We start from the raw sequence: 15753 nt of genomic DNA on the forward strand, positions 1-15753 counted from the left end.
CTTGAATAGTAGGAACAAGGTAGTAAAGTTTAGAGCATAGGATGGGTCAAAAGTGGTTGTTTAAGGAGATCAAGTATCAATGTTGACAAGAATGATTTTTTTAATGCAAGCCATAAAGATACTAAAAAAGGGATGATAGGATGGGTAAGAAGTGGTTTTTCAAGGAGATCAAGTATTGGTGCGAACAAGAATGATTTTTTTGCAATACAAGTAAGAAAGATGCTCAGAAAGGGATGTAGAGGGGTTTAGCCCATGTCAAAGAAGTTAATGTGAAAGGAGCCAAACTAGAGTTAGTTTAAGTGGGGAGAGAGTTCCTAGATGTTTTTCTAAAGAAACTACTTGGGTTGCTACCTAAAAGTGAGAGATTTTGTGATTGACCTAGTGCTTGACAGTAGTCCTATTTCTATCCCTCCTGATATAACACCATCCCAAAATTTGAACTAATCTCTATAGGGCCAAACTCCTCAACTCGACCTAATAGAGACTCGATTCAACAAGAAGACCAGCCTTAAGCTAGTGACAACCCAGGGCTACCACAAAAAGATTAGTTAAATGATCCAAACATGTAACAGTTAGGTTAATTGAGATAGAGCTTAGATCAGTAAAGATGAGCTCGGTATAACATTGATAGAAGACAAAAGTTATTTGAAATGGCAAGCACAATCTTCACCGAGAATCACATTGGTAGGGTATGTTTCCATAGTGTACAGTTGTACATTGGCTAATAGAATATTGGGACTAACACTGCGTGTCTCCTATCACAGTATAAATAGGCCTTAAAGGCTTACTCAGGTATGTCTTTATAGACTCTATTAAAATTTCACTATTTCATTGCCATTACTCTCAAAACCCTACCTAACTTGAGCATTGACCCTCCCTAACTTGAGCATTAGAGTGGCTATTGTTAGGTTACCGACCTCACTATCTTCTATGTTCTTGAGCAACTCGTGATCTAGCTACATCCTTATGATAACCCAATGAACCACAGCAGCATCAGTTGGTACTGTCTATGGGAAAGCCAATAGTTGATTCCCTATTCATAACCATTTCTATTATATTATGTTGCTTTCTATTTTTTCTTGGGTTTATTTTTTATTTTTCATGATTTCCTATAGCTGAATAGGTATAAATATTGGTAAGGTGGCTTCTAATACCTCCATTGATAATACTGCCACCCTCACCACCCTTACTAGGATCGATGACATCCCACTAATAACCTAAAACTAGAGAGTACTTCTGGTTGGGACTTCATATTCTTCCTAATATCTCATGTTCCTAAGGATTAAAGAGATGGAGGTGATGTTGGCATCATTGATAAAGGAGTATAAGCAATCCAACAATAATGGTATACTAGCAATACCTTTGGCCCAAACTCCACCTCCACAGTGTTAATATTAGTGCCTTCTAGAGATCCTCCATGAGTGGTAAAATCCAAAAATAGTATGGGAAAAGCAAAGCTCAATTCAACCAAGCATGAGGAGTCTGACTCTAAGTAAATAGCACATAGCCAGAAGATCACCAAGGCAATCAAGAAATACTGAGGCATCCATAGGATGACGACTTTGGTTGGGTGAAGGATCTCTTTTATTTGAGGCGAACTTATCCAAAGTTTTCTCAACTAGGTTTAAGCTCCTAACCTTAGACAAATACGATGGAACTACAGACCCTAAAAGTCATCTTGCTAATTTTCAAACTACTATGTTATTGCAAAATGTTAACAACTATATTTTGTGCATGTTGTTCTTGACCACCTTGATCGAATTAGCTCTGTCACACCCTAGCCCTCAATAAGATGTAACATGATCCCGAAGTACATCTAATGAATTATAGTACTTCGCCTACCGGTAACCCATTAAAGATACTACAAGGGATTTTAAAACAATTTTCTTACTTTTCGAAGGTGGTGAGCACTTTTGGTAGGAATTAAAAACTTTTACTTGAAGTTTAAAGACTAGTTAAAATTTTTGTATATTTTTATTTTTATACAAATTCTAGAAAATTTTCGGCAAAGTGTCGTCTATATTTGGGAAAAACAGATCTTCAAACACCTGTAAAAACACTTCCAATAATTCATTTCATCAAAATCAACCACTTCCACAACACAAATCAATATCATTGCTTCCAATTCCATAATTCAAAACAATTCTCAATTTAATTGTCTTCAAAAATAATATTAAATGACTTCATTCATATTCCACTAAAGAAAAATTAATTTACATTCATTACAAAACTCAAAAATAAGTTTGAACATTACAATAATTTGCATTTTATTACATACCAAAATAATGTTATAAGAGTTTTTGTACAACTGCTCAAATAATTTACACACATATATTTACATACATAATCAAAATGTAATATACAAGGGTATACCTATAATATACCCGAGGCTAGTCACAAGCAGTCTTCAAGGTGCAGCTGTAGAAATCTCACTCAACTGCTTTATCTCTACTCTCACCTGCGACAGCATACAAAGCTATTGCTGAGTGGTGAACTCAGTGGTGCACAACTATAATTTACAATGTAATACAATATACGTTGACAATAATTATACCAAAAATTTTGAATTATCGAAACTTAACCAATTTCCAAATGTCAAAATTTTCATTGCCAATAATAATAGTCACATGTTAAAATAACCTTGATCAAAGTTTCAATTTGTCAAATCACAACTGAACAATAAAAATAATTCTTGCAATTATGGAAATAAATAATTATTTTAACAAAATTATTTGTACACAATTTCTTATCAATCAAAATCCATTCCTTATCTTACTAACTATGCAAGACTAATCCGAAAGGGCCATCTTCGGGGTGATTCTAACTCCCTATGATCGGGGAGGTCGAATTAGGATTCTAACTCCCTATGGTCGGGGAGGTCGAATCATCATGCACAGTACTCAACACACTAATGAAACTTCTGACGGGCTAATAACAAAAACTTAGATCTAACTTCTAATAAGAGAAGAATCCAAGCCTATGCACATACCATGGTATTCAAAACAAGACAAAGCTAACTCCATTATCTCCTCAACAAATGAGAGAGACAGGTAATAACCTAGTCAAACATCTATAGTGAGATATAAAACTATATCATACATTTCTTTGTCCTTTTTGTGAGCATAAATCACAACACAATATTAATTCAAGATCAATTCTAATATTCCATAATTTTTTCATGCTCATCACAATCCAAAACAAAATTTTGTATTTTATTCATGCAAATTGCCCGTCACAATTCAAAACATAATTTATCCAGTCCAAAACAATATTCAATAATTGTTAAAATAATATTTTACAAAACTAAACTCATGCTTGCTATACCAATTTCAATAATCATTGAAATAAATCCCATAATTGATAAATATTGTGCATAAGGAAAACTAAAATTATTTAATTACGAAAATATTCAAAACAAATTCAATTAAAAACTAGTTGTGTACAAACTTCTTTTGTCGACTCAATTTACGCAAACTTTTATTTCTCCTTCGAAGATCGCTTTCCAACTAAAACAAATAAATTTAAAGTGCTTCAGTATCTATTTCTAATACTTAAATTCTAACAATTTCTTTGCAGACTTATCCTACCTATTACGGTTTATAAATTTCGGGTCTTTCATATTTTTATATATGGTGGCACTATTTATGGAACTATTCAAGTTAAAATGTTGACTTTTCTATACTTAATAGGTTTATTAGTTCTAATTGCACCCATATGCTACATTTTGGGTGTCAGTTTTGTTGGCATTGATTGCCAATTTAATTTCTAAGTCTCCTAAGAGAAATTACAATTTTTTAGTTTTGGTCCCCTATTTTCTACTGTTCCATTGGTCTGGTTACTGTGATAATTTAGCTAAGTGTCCTTCATCAAAGTTGTTCCTTATTGTCTTAGCTTTAATTCCCTCTTTGAATCACTTCATTTAGAGTTTTATAGCTCAAGTTATGCCTATTTTCCTAAGGTTGGCGGGATTTGGTGTTACCCAGAATTCTGGGTATTTTTTGGATACTGGCAGTTTTGGTGTGCTGAATGCAGGTGACTTTTTGGATAGGTTATGGTCAAAGTTTGGGTTTGTTTTCTCCATAAAAGTTGTAGGGCTATGTCTCAGCTTTCCATCGGTATAAAATTTAGGTCATTTGGACCTTCTTATACCAAGTTATGGTCATTTAAGTAACTATTGTTCATTTGGTTATTTTTGTATAAGGCAGTGTGCCCTAATCCGGATTTGGCCTAATTGTTTACTAAGTTATGGTCATTTTTTGGGCATGATTCCTGAATGAAAAATGGTCCATTTTGTGTCTAGTTTCATTCTCAATTGACATCACACCAATTAGGTTGGTAAATTTTCAGTTTTAGTCCCTAAAAGGGACCTAGGTTAAGCTATTTGCATATTGACCTTAACCATTCCGAATTAAAACTTGGTTCTAACAATTCACACACACCACAAATGGTCACAATTGACTATTTCTCAACTCAAATAAGGTCATTTACATCAATTGACCAATTCTCAACTTTTTCTCCAATTTTCACATGCTCAAAACCCTAATTATATAGAGTTCAAATCTAATGCATTCAAAGTGCACATTTAATGTTTACATACTTCATTCAACCTCAACAACCAATTAAACACATCAAAATCATTCATTTCAAACCCTAACTAAGGCTGGCCAAAATTCTCTTTTGGTCCCCCAACAAGTGTTTTCTCTTAATTTTAAGTTAAGATCTAAACTACTTACATTAAAAACAATAGTATTAGACTAGAATTTTCAATTTAACTCACTAACCTTAAACTTTGAAGTTCAATCTTCAATTCCACTCCTCTTTCCTTCTTTCTTTCTTACTCAATCCTCTTCTCAAGTGAGGTTATTAAGTTCTAATGGATTAATTTGGGGTCAAGGTAAGGTTTAGTGGTTGGAAGCAAGCTTAAACTCAAGCTTTCATGGTGGTGCTACAGTGGTGGAGAGAGAGAGAGACGGCCGACTCACTTGGGTGGAGAAGAGGAATTGATTTTTTTTTTCTTTTTTTAGGTATTTTATGTCTTTAAAAATGCTTTTGACTTGGTCAATTTAGGTAGGAAAATTAAAATTTATTTTGACATCATTCATGATGTCATCCAATGATGCAAACATGATGTAATAAACTTTTTTCTTTTTCTCTTTCTTTTGCATTTACTTTTTTTCCATTAGTTCTTTAATTTAATTCTTTATCCCGAAATTTTCTCTTCTCTGATTTTATTGGACAGTTAGGTCAGGAGTCAGCTCTAGGGGTGAATTGACCAATTCCCCCTCGCCAGTTCAATCCGGTTTGCAAATAATTCGATATTTCTTCTGGATACCTGACCTAATTATTTGACCTATTTAAAAATTCTTTTTCGTAATTTTCTCTTTTCCACTGTATTCGCAATAGTCCTTAGGACCGCGGCGTCACATTTTTCGTTTCGAAATTTGAGTTTAAACTGACCTCGCAATCATTTTCCGAGAAGGTCACCCATCGCTGTGACTCCTGACTCATTTAACTTTTTATGTTTTGTTTTTCTTCTTTATACTTAACTATTTGGCAATTACTAATTATTTGCGTTCAAAGCTTATCTAGGTGTCTTAGACATGGTTCTAATCCCCTTAATTATCTGGACCAATACTGGTCACCGAACGGTAAAATGTATCAGGCTATGCAAATAGGGGTGTTTTAATTCTTCCCCCTTAAAATAAATTTTGTCTTGAAATTTTACCTGGTATCAATCTCTGAATAGCTGTGGGTGCTGTCTCCTCATGTCCTCTTCACGCTCCCAAGTAGCCTCCTAGCTCGAATGATGGTTCCACAGCACTTTAACCAATACTATTTACTCATCGATTGCTCACCTCGTGTGCCAAGTTTCTTATGAGCTTCTATCATAAGTTAGATTCAAATTCATTTTAATTTTAGAGGTAAGCAAATCTGTGTGCTAGTCGATCCACTTTTGCTAGGACCTCGTATGATCCTATGGGTGAGAACTTAGTTTTACTGTTTTCTTATCAAATCTCTTGATCATTTGATGCAAACTTCAGTTTAGTTTGGAATATTTTAGTCTTTTCTTGTTGTTGTTTTAGCAATTATTTTCTTTTGTAGTCTTTTTTTTTTTTAAATGACCTTGTTGGTCATATATGAACTGCTTATCTCTTATTAGCCATAGGTCCATAACCATTATCTTACCATCTCTATTTATGACCAAGGCTTATGTGCCATTTTGCACTATCTTGTTTACTTTTGTTTAACTTATTTCTTTCTTGATAAAATAGTTCAGGATATCGTTACGCGTCTTAAGTAGGTTATTTAGCCTAGTGGCAATTCCTCATCTAGTGTTTTTCTCATTTCTTACTGTTCTATTTGTTTCTTTTTTCATTCCATAACTTAATTTTAATTATTTTATTCCTCAATCTTATCTTCTTCCTTAACTTGACTGTCGAGTCGTGATTTAGCACCTCTTATCATCCTTAATAAATCTGCTATACTTCAATATTACTTTGATTTGGTCCTCTGACCATTCTAGTCAACGCTTTAACTAATATTCATAATGTTTCTTTATTACATTTACACCAACTATTCTAATTTTTACTTCTATATTTTCTTTTATCTACCGATATCCTATAGCTTATTTTCCGCTGGTTTGCGATCATTACCCTTTTTTTTTTTTAACCATAAACAATCCTTTAACCTTAAGAAGGGAGCCTACTGGACTCTCCTTTTTCTTATGCTATTCAAAAGTTTCGCATTAATCCTAATCTAATCCTTATGAACTTCACAATAAAATTGTGCTCTTCCTAAAGAATACCTAACCAACTAGTTCCTATTGAATTACTGTTATCAGTTGAACATCATTTCTTAATTGTTTTATAAGTTATAATTATCATCCATAGCATCCTGTCTCTTCCAGGGGAACAAAATCATATTTTGTCTTACTACTACACAAATAGAATACTATTCCTTACTAAACTTTGAGCAAAAGATCCATTGCAATACCAGAACAACTATAAACCCCATATCGGAGACTGAATAACTTAGCCCTATAGGTGTTATTTTTAAATTTTGACCATACTAAAATCTCTAGTCTCATAACAATTCCTGATGTACTGTAATTCGTGCTAGGGTAACGGAGTCGTTAACTTTCACTACCTTGCAACCGTGACCTTTTGATATTCTAATTATAGAGTTTTAAATCCCGAATTAGGATTTTTAAACTCAGTTCTAGTAATAAAACTCTATTCTAGTATATTTGTACCATAGCGAAAGCCATTTGTAACTATTCTTATCCTTGTGTACTATTGGGTAGTACGTAGCTCTACACAATAAATCTCAAGTCAGTACTGTAATCTGCAGCTTACAGTACAAACATTAAGAATATTGCATAGTTACTACGATACATCCCAATAAATCAAACTTCCCTATATCTTATTTCTTTCAAATCCACTAATATCTTAAACTTATTTTGATTATGGTACCCACTGACATCTATCGGCAGTAATACCCTTACTCACATCTAAGGTAGCTATATTACTATAACTTACTTTTAGGTCCTCTTGCCTTACCTAATTAAGCTTACTAATTAACTTTATAATTTATCGTAGTCTAGGAGATGTTTCTCACTAGAAACTTTTCCAAAATTTATTCCAATTACGCTTATTATCATAATTCTTATCCTAAAAGGCTAATCACTAACACATCAAAATTTATCTGTCACACCCTATCCCTCTGTGAGGCATAACATGATCCCGTAGTATACCTAAAGAATTACCAATTTCGTCTACTGATAATCCATTAAATATACTACAAGGGATTTTTAAAAACTTTTCTTACTTCTTTTACAGTGGTGAGCACTATTTACAGGTGTTAAAAACCTTTTTGAGCTGAATTGAAACAGCTAACACATTTGGACTATTAGTAATTTCTGTAAAAATTTTGGCAGAGTGTCATATGTATTTTGGATAAAACAGTTCTTCAGAAAACCTGTAAAAAGCACTTCAATATTTTTCTCAATCTCAACTCCAACAATTAAACAACACAATATATTTCTCAACTCAAATCCACAATAGTTTTTCAAGGACTGAGATAAAAGAAATACAGTACAATTTTTACAAGCCAAAATAACTCATAATTTATTTTACAACTTCAATGTACAATTTTAATTTACAACTGCTCAAAACCAAGAACAATATGTACATACAGTGGTCATACATTACAGTACAAAATGCAAAATGAGGTATACTCGTTATACCCGATAATCTCTCGCTGGATGTACTGGCAGCCTAATCTGCTGCCCTGTTCGTCTGTCTACCTGCGACAGTAATGAGAAGCTATCGCTGAGACAATGTCTCAGTGGTGCACAACATTAACCAAATACAACTTTAAATCACAGTTCATAAATCATATAAATGATAGATACGTAAAACCATAGTTAAATTCAAGACAATGAATGTCATAAGGAATTTAACACAATATCACAACAAATCTCAGTAATCAAAACATAGTTAAATTCAAAAGACAGTGAATGTCAATAAGAATTTAAACTCCATTTCACAAATTATTAAAGCTCATAATAACACAATTTATTCAAATAATTTACGAACACAGTGTTGCCAATTCATACACAACTTAAGCCATGACACAAAATTTCCGATCAATGCCGCGTTGTACACCACGACAAAGCAATCACAACCCCACTAATCGAAATCAATGAGGAAGGGAGCTAGCTTTATAATGAGTACTCATTCGATCACCTCAACTGGTAAACCAGAGAGGGAGAAAAATAAACAATCACGACTCCATAAATGGAGAAGGAAAATAAACGATCACAACCCCATAAATGGAGAAGGAATGATATGATACTGTCATGCTAAGTGTGAACACAAAATCAATTCCAAACATTTTATTCAAATGATTCGTGAGAATCCAATAAAGTTCTAAAGTCATAAATTCATTCACAAAATGGCAACACAATTCATAATTAACTTCAAATTTTCACAAATCACACTAAATCAATTTTTTCACAGTTTCAAACCATTTACAATGCTTTTCAAGCAATAAGTATCCATTCAAACACATTTCCATAATTGAAAATAATAATATACAAATAGTCATAATTTATTTCAATTGAAAAATTCAAAAGAAATAACTGTTGTGCACAAACCTCTGATAACTGTCTCCTGGTCTTGACTCAGTGTTTCCTTCCCTTTCCCTGAGTCTTTGCTAACTGAGAAACACAATTTGAAGTGTTTCAGTACTCATTTAAACTGTCTCTAACGATAATGCTTGATAATTAATTCACTGAATTCTATTATTTGCTTAGTCAACCTAATATGTCGACCCTTGATGCATTCTAGGTAAATTAGGTTTTAATGTTACTAATATGTCACATTCGATAGTCTTTTAGGGTTGGTATATACTACCAAGTTTATTTCCATGTATCTTGCATTTTCTTGCAATTTTCTGAATTTCAGGATACTAGTTTGACCTAGTCGGACTACCTAGTTCCCTCAGTTTTCGGGTTTCGGTCAAAACTACAAACTTGTAGATCTATGTCTTATGGAACACGGGGAAAAATTTCAGGTCATTCTGAGTTATGTAGACCAAGTTATGGTCATTTTACTATTGCTGGTCAAATTGCATCAAAATTGGTCACTTTAGGTCACTTTAGGTCATTTTAGGTTCGGCCAGTTTTTGGACCCGAACTTGTGCAAGCTGTTTTACTTGCTTATGCTCATTTCTGGGCTTTGGTGTCTTCATAAGACTTGTAGATATGGGTCTTAAATATTCATGGTCAAAATTTCATGTCAATTGGACCTGTTTTGAGTGAGTTATGGCCTAAACACTAACTTCTGCCCAATTGGTCAATTTTCAGGCCTTATTTGCACTTAATCCGGATTTGGTCATTTTTCAAGCTACCTTGCAAGCAGAATTTTGGCAAGTTTTCTTCATGAAAGTTGGAAAATTTTGTGTCTAGTTTCACCTCCAATTGGTGTCATACCAATTGGAGCCACACACTCAAAGTTCTAAGCCTAAAACTCAAACTGCCTTATTGTATTTCTTTCATACACATCAAGGATCACTTTTAACACTCACCAAACTCAACATTCAAGCCAATTCTGGTTATACCATAACCTAAACATAATTCAAAACATATTATAGGTCATTTTGGCAGCTTACAATCACATTCAACATACACCAATAAGTGCAGAATTTGTCAACTCAATTACAACAATTTAATCACCTATTCATGCTCATTTGCATGTCCAACCTTACACCATCATACATATACCCAAGCTGCCTTAACAACTACTACAATTCAACATTAATATTCCATAAACAAAACATGAAATAACATCCTTATGGTTCACCAAGCCAGGCTGCCATTTCATGCATTACATTCCCTTAATTTCCAAGCATTCAAATTTCAATACACATTCACATATACTAAGTATACATCACCCAAATGATTTCCTACACACATAAACATTTAATCAATACTTTAATCCACCATTTACAAGCAAAAATAAACTGTCTTTAAAGAGTTTCCATGGCTGCCAAAAATACAGCTCTCCCTTTAAACATCAAACCTCAAAATTCTTTCCACAATTCAAGTACCTATAACATCCACACAAACTTTAATGAAGCAAGCATCAAAAATACATACTTACCACTTTTGAAATTCTTCAAAACCTCACCAAAACTTAAATTTCTTGCTGCCTATCTACTGCCCAAGTGGTGTAGACTAACTTTGATGAAGGAACTTAGGAAAAAATTGGCTTACTTCAAGCATGCATGGAGCTTGGCCATGGATGGCCATGGAGGTTCTTCAATGGAGTGTCACGGCTGGTCATTTGGGAGGAAGAAGATGGACTGAATTTCTGTCCTAAAAGACTTAATTAAGTGTCCCAAAAATTGAGTTAGTGGAGCACTCACTTTAACTTAATGATTAAATATTCCAATTTTCCTAATTTGCACATTTATCTCATTTCCTTCACTATTTACATAATGTATCACCATTTAATTTTTTATGACATTTCTAAAGTGTAATATCATTTATTTTTAATGGAAATTTAGGTCAAAAGACAACTCGGGGTGTCAAATGACCACAATGCCCCTGTTCGGGTTGCATTCCCGATTTTTCGGTAACACCGGGTTTTGTCCGTTTTTCGATTTCTCACTCTTCTTTGTACTAATTAATTAATTTTTCTTTGATATTTCTAATGGTATTTGTACTTCAATTAATGTCTCTATAAGTCTTAAAAATATTTTCCAGGGTTCCCCGCAGTCCAGGGCTAGTCAACGGTCCATGCCGTGACTTCCTGGTGCGGTCACCCATTGCTAGGGTTCTCGGCTCGCTTAACTTGGTTACATTTCTCTGTTATTATTTTTCCTTTGTTTTTCTTGTATTTTCTTTTCTTGTATTTCATTATTTTATGTCTCCTCAATCAACGAAGTGTAGTTCTAGGCATCCTAACTGTCCGGACAACACTGGTCACCGGAACAGTAGAACGCACTACCGAACTTTGGGGTGTTACATTATCTCTATGCAAGGGAATAACAGTAGAACATATAATTTTAGCATTAGTATATAAATAAGTAAAGCTGAAATCAAATAGTACATAATTATTCCTTTCAAAAGTTAAGAACGTACCAGCAACTACATCTGAAGTCTCTGCTCCTTCCCCTCGATGCATGGCGTTCCCTCTTTCTAGTGTATTCCTCTGCTCGGGTTGGTCCATTGTGCTAGGATTACCCGAAGGGCTGTCTCTACTTCTACCTCTGCCCCTACTGACTATTAATGAGCCTCTAAAATCAGAACCTTGGACTGATTCCTCTGGTATAGTATGTGGCATAAATCGACGTGCGCTAGTACAATCTCGAGTACATCGACGTGCGCTAGTACAATCTCGAGCGTAATGCCCAATTCCATCATAATTAAAGCAGGCTTTAGTAACCTTATAGCATATACCCCCGTGTAACTTGCCACATACCTCACAGACACGGATAGGGTAGAAACTTCGAATTCTTTACCGATGGGTTCTTGATTGCTTCCACCCTGAAGATCCGCCTCTGTCATATCAATAAATTCGGGATTCCTCAAATTATTTTCTTTTCGCTAATTGCCTATTCGAGTTCTCACTCTTTTCTATTTCATACTGCCGTTGTGGGAGTTGAGTCTGTACTTGGGCTTGAGCTTGAGTTTGAGCTTAGACTGACAAACTATCAACCATTTGTTGGAAGAAGGTGGCCATTTGCTATGCCACTTGTGCGGTGATTTGTACAAGTGGAATTTGTACAGTCGAGCCTTGGACACTCTGAGGAGCTGAGGCCTCCTCTAGTCCTCTTGTGCCTTAAATGTATCTGATTATTCTACTAGTTTATTCCCCTCTACCATTTCTATTCAGAAAATTTTCTTTTCTCTGTATAACTTACACAAGGAGATTTCTCTACATTAATTCATATTTATGATGCAATTGTACTATATGTATCAAATATTTGAGGAGTTGTATGTACTGATAAAATATTTCAAATTCACAGTTCAAAATTTACTTTAAAACCATTACTCTGATACCACTAAACATGTCATACCCTACCCTTCAGTAAGATGCAATATGATCCCGTAGTACATCTAATGAATTACCATACTTCGCCTACCGGTAACCCATTAAAGATACTATAAGAGATTTTAAAACAATTTTCTTACTTTTCGAAGGTGGCGAGCACTTTTGGTAGGAATTAAAAACTTTTATTTGAAGTTTAAAGAATAGTTAAAATTTTTATACATTTTTATTTTTATGCAAAATTTGGAAAATTTTTAGTGATCTTAGTCTATATTTGGGAAAAACAGATCTTCAAACACTTGTAAAAATACTTCCAATAATTCATTTCATCAAAATCAACCACTTTCACAATACAAATCAATATCATTTCTCCCAATTCCATAATTCAAAACAATTCTGAATTCAATTGTCTTCAAAAATAATATTAAATGACTACATTCATATTCAACTAAAGAAAAATTAATTTACATTCATTATAAAACTCAAAAATAAGTTTGAACATTACAATAATTTGCATTTCATTACATACCAAAATAATGTTACAAGAGTTTTTGTACAACTGCTCAAATAATTTACACACATATATTTACATGCATAATCAAAATGTAATATACAAGGGTATACCTATAATATACCCGAGGCTAGTCACAAGGAGTCTTCAAGGTGCAGCTGCAGGAATCTCACTCAACTGCTCTATCTCTACTCTCACCTGCGACAGCATACAAAGCTATCGCTGAATAGTGAACTCAGTGGTGCACAACTATAATTTACAATGTAATACAATATATATTGATAATAATTATACCAAAAATTTTGAAATCTCGAAACTTAACCAATTTCCAAATGTCAAAATTTTCATTGCCAATAATAATAGTCACTTGTTAAAATAACCTTAATCAAAATTTTAATTTGTCAAATTACAACTGAAAAATAAAAATAATTCCTGCAATTATGGAAATAAACAATTATTTTAACAAAATCATTTGTACACAATCCCATTTAAAATCACAATTTCTTATCAATCAAAATTCATTCTTTATCTCACTAACTATGCAAGACTAATCCAAAAGGGCCATCTTCGGGGTGATTCTAACTCCCTATAGTCGAGAAGGTTGAATCATCATGCACAGTACTCAATACACTAATGAAACTTCCGATGGGCCAATAATAAAAACTTAGATCTAACCTCTAATAAGAGGAGAATCTAAGCCTGTGCACATACCATGGTATTCAAAACAAAACAAAGCTAACTCCATTGTCTCCTCAATAAATGAGAGGGACAAGTAATAACCTAGTCAAGCATCTATAGTAAGATATAAAACCATATCATACATTTCTTTGTCCTTTTTATGAGTATAAATCACAACACAATATTAATTCAAGATCAATTCCAATATTCCATAATTTTTTTTATGCTCATCACAATCCAAAATAAAATTTTGTATTTTATTCATGCAAATTGCCCGTCACAATTCAAAACATAATTTATCTAGTCCAAAACAATATTCAATAATTGTTGAAATAATATTTCACAAAACTAAACTCATGCTTACTATACCAATTTCAATAATCATTGAAATAAATCCCATAATTGATAAACATAGTGCATAAGGAAAACTAAAATCATTTAATTACGTAAAATATTCAAAATAAATTCAATTAAAAACTAGTTATGCACAAACCTCTTTTGTCAACTCAATTTACTCAAACTTTCGTTTCTCCTTTGAAGATCCATTTCCAAGTGAAACACATAAATTTAAAGTGCTTCAGTATCAATTTCTAATACTTAAATTCCAACAATTTCTTTGCAGACTTATCCTACCAGTCGACACCATATTTTGGCGATCCTAGAATCAATAAAAATCTTTTCTTTGAGCGACTAATCACATTTCCGATCTCTCCTCACGGAGAATTGAATCAATGCTAAGTCCTCACATTCATTAAAGCCTCGTAGATCTCTCAAAATCATTTTACTGACCTCTCAAACCCGATGTCGGATTTCGGACTGTCAAGGATATTCACGATCTCTGTTGATGAATAAAATGAGCGGGCACTAGATCTTTTCCTACGGTTTATTGCCGACCTCCTTTCCGAAAGTTTAAGAGCTAAAGTTTTGGTTCGATTCGATCTTAAGTGTTCGAGTTAAATTTTTGGTCAAGTTACATTCGACATTTCTTCCCTACCGATCTCATGTTCAAAGTGCTTTCCGATCTCTCATACTTAGATTAATAATCACATTTAGTTTTTGTTTCTTTGTGCTCATACAATCAAATACTCGGACAAATAATGGTTTAAAATTTTCCGATCACAATCATTCATTGAACAAAAGGCATTTCATTTCATGTCATAATTTGTACAAGTTATTGGTGAGGATCACCCCGGCTGATCTACATTGGATCACTCCCTCTCTCCCTCTCACCCTCGGCTTCATCCTCACTTTGTCTTCATCATTGTCCTCGGGAGCCACGTCGCCATCCAAGAGAAGTCTTCTTAGGTAACGCTCTGAGTGCGGCCAAGAGATCCTTGTGAGCCTTCACATAGGCCTCGGCTATTCCGTCACCATCTCTTCATCCCTCTCCTTAAGCTCCTTATCTTTCTCCTTAAGCTCCTTATCCTTCGCCTCAAGTTCCTCTATAAGTTGAAGCGACACAGTAACCGTTGGCATGAAGCACTGGACTTCCTTAAGAGCACGGTCCCTCTCATCAAAGCACGATTACATTCGCCAACCGGTCTTCATGGAGCTTTGCGTCCCTCGACTTGAGATATATAATCCCGCGGATGAGAGTTGGGATCGGAGGAATCCACCTCTGATTCTTCTTCCCGATCTCCTTACCCGGTGGCTGAATCCTCTCGGATCATGGTGCGATTCACGGACACTCCACGTTTAAGCTCATGGTCCGAGTCAATAAGTCGTCGAGACCATGCAGGATAACTGTCCGATCCTCTGAAAGAAGATGGTAGACCCGGGACTTTGGCGAAATCGAGTTCTCCTTGTGATCCGGTTATTCCTCAAGCGATCGATCGGTACTTGGCGCCCAGAAGAGGTCCTCCCGAAGCTTGAGAAGGCCCCCTTCCTGCTTGGAACAAGCTGCAGAGTCGGAGGCTGCTCCTCCGATCTAGGAGGAGATCGGGTAACCGGTGGTCGGCGGACCGAAGGTTGGGAGGATCACTTTGTATCTCCCCAGGTTCGTGACCG

Source organism: Hevea brasiliensis, chromosome 2, assembly GCF_030052815.1.
Source record: "Hevea brasiliensis isolate MT/VB/25A 57/8 chromosome 2, ASM3005281v1, whole genome shotgun sequence".
Classification (NCBI taxonomy): Eukaryota; Viridiplantae; Streptophyta; class Magnoliopsida; order Malpighiales; family Euphorbiaceae; genus Hevea; species Hevea brasiliensis.